The sequence below is a fragment of the Salmo salar genome, chromosome ssa11 (assembly GCF_905237065.1).
Source record: "Salmo salar chromosome ssa11, Ssal_v3.1, whole genome shotgun sequence".
Lineage (NCBI taxonomy): Eukaryota > Metazoa > Chordata > Actinopteri > Salmoniformes > Salmonidae > Salmo > Salmo salar.
The window spans coordinates 54,881,973-54,884,472 of NC_059452.1; positions in this window are offsets into that span (position 1 = coordinate 54,881,973).

Here is a 2,500-nt window from a genome sequence, read left to right on the forward strand (position 1 = left end):
AAAAAAGAAAGCGCTAGGAGCATCCATATCCTTGAGGGAAGCGAAACGAGACCTAATCAAGGCACCCTTCACTCTTTCATGCAGAAACAATCTCAGTTCATGTCTCTTGTCCTGTAAATTCATGACTAATCCAGGGTCATTCTGAGTGAGCAGCTTCAATTCAATAAATTTGATGTCCTGTTCAAGGGCCTTGATAGTCTCTTTGACTTCAATTCGAGACAGAGCAGTATACTGTTGACAAAATAATCGTATTTGGGCCTTCCCAACCTCCCACCATTGTCTCAAGGACTCAAAATTTCCTTTTGTAACCCTCCATTTTTCCCAAAACAACAAAAACCTTTCACAAAACATGACATCATGTAACAATTTAACATTAAAATACCAGTAAGGTGATGACCTTCGTGGACAGGACAAATGAATATCAACAGTAACAAAATGGTGATCAGAGAAACCCACAGGAGTAATGTCACACCTTCCAACCCTACTACAGTATTGATCAGATACATACAACCTGTCTAACCTTGCTGCACTGACACGACCTTCATTGATTTTTAGCCATGTGTACTGCCTAACTTTTGCATTCCTGACTCTCCACACATCAGAAAGCTCAAACTCAGTTAGTAGACCAGACAGGCAAGTGGCTGACCGCAGGTGAGGTTCTTCAGCGGTGCGATCAACAGTAAAATCCACTGTACAGTTCCAGTCCCCCCCTAAAACCATACAACCCTCTGGGTCACACTGTCTTAAAGTTTCCTTTATTCTATCAAATACAGCAATACGCTCTGTACCCTCATTAGGAGCATAAACATTCAAAAAAACAAACAAAAACCCCATAACCTCCGCCTTGACCAATAAAACCCGTCCCTTGACAATCTCTGTTGTAGATACCACAGTCACCCCTAAGCCTGAAGAAAACAAGATTGCCACCCCAGCACTGAAATTAGTACCATGACTGAGTATATGCTGCCCCTCCCACCACATACCCCAGTCAACCTTATTTTCCTCATCACTATGTGTCTCCTGTAGAAAAACTACATTAAGCCTTTTCTGTTTTATTATTTCTAATACCCAAGCCCTCTTATTCCTGTCCCTTCCACCATTAATATTGAGAGAACCTACCCTTAGTACCTCCATATAGAAAATAGAAAGGAAAAGCAGAAGAAACCACAGAGAAACCAAAGAGAAAGAAGACACCCTATGAAGCATGATCAACATCATTGTTTAAATTTTCTCTTACCCTGACCACGTTTCCCAGCACCTTTTGCTGCTGTAACAGCAGTAACAAATTTCCTCAAGCGAAACCGCTTCTTCTCACTTAACTGGTCTAACCCCACCGTCTTCTGTAACATCACAGCTGACCTCACAAACTTATCAACATCAAAATATTCTGCCAATTTGACAGATTTCCCAAAAGTCTGATCCAAAAACCTATTTACCTCCTCTAGATCATAAATTGAGTCGTCACCAGCTGCTATCATACCAATAGAGATATCCATATCCTGCTCCTCCTCAACTGAGGCCACAGACCCCTGACTCACTTCTAACACATCCCTTTCATCACTCCCCACTTGCAGCCCATCACTCGTACCAGGCATCTCCTCCACTACCTGGGAGACTAGCCCCACCTGAACCCTATTACTAGTAGTGGGCATCTCCTCCACCACCTGGGAGACTAGCTCTACCTGAACCCTATTACTAGTAGTGGGCATCTCCTCCACTACCTGGGAGACTAGCTCTACCTGAACCCCATTACTAATAGTGGGCATCTCCTCCACTACCTGGGAGACTAGCCCCACCTGAACCCTATTACTAGTAGTGGGCATCTCCTCCACTACCTGGGAGACTAGCCCCACCTGAACCCTATTAGTCGTAATGGGCATCTCCTCCACTACCTGAGAGACTAGCCCCACCTGAACCCTATTACTAGTAGTGGGCATCTCCTCCACTACCTGGGAGACTAGCCCCACCTGAACCCTATTACTAGTAGTGGGCATCTCCTCCACTACCTGGGAGACTAGCCCCACCTGTACCCTATTACTAGTAGTGGGCATCTCCTCCACTACCTGGGAGTCTAGCTCCACATGAACCCCCTCCTGTACCCCGTTACTCATAGTGGGCATCTCCTCCACTACCTGGGAGACTAGCTCCATATGAACCCCTCCTGTACCCCAGCACTCGTACTGGGCACCTCCTCACCAGTCTGAGGAACTGGCTCTTCAGATCTATCCTTGCTTTCTACAACAAAATGTTTCTGCTGCATAACATTTCCCTCTAACACAAGTTGCAACTCCGTGTCCTCAACATGGATAACTTGTTCCTCAGCAGCAGGTGCTTGTGGCTGCTCTACCGCTGTCGGCCCACCTCTCCCTACATCAGTGGGCCCAGGCGTTACGAGGACCACCTGCGCCCTCCCTCTGCCTTCTCCCTTTTCGGGCAAGCATGTCGCTTATGACCAACATCCCCACACTCAAAACACCGTTGACTACCCGTACTAGCATAA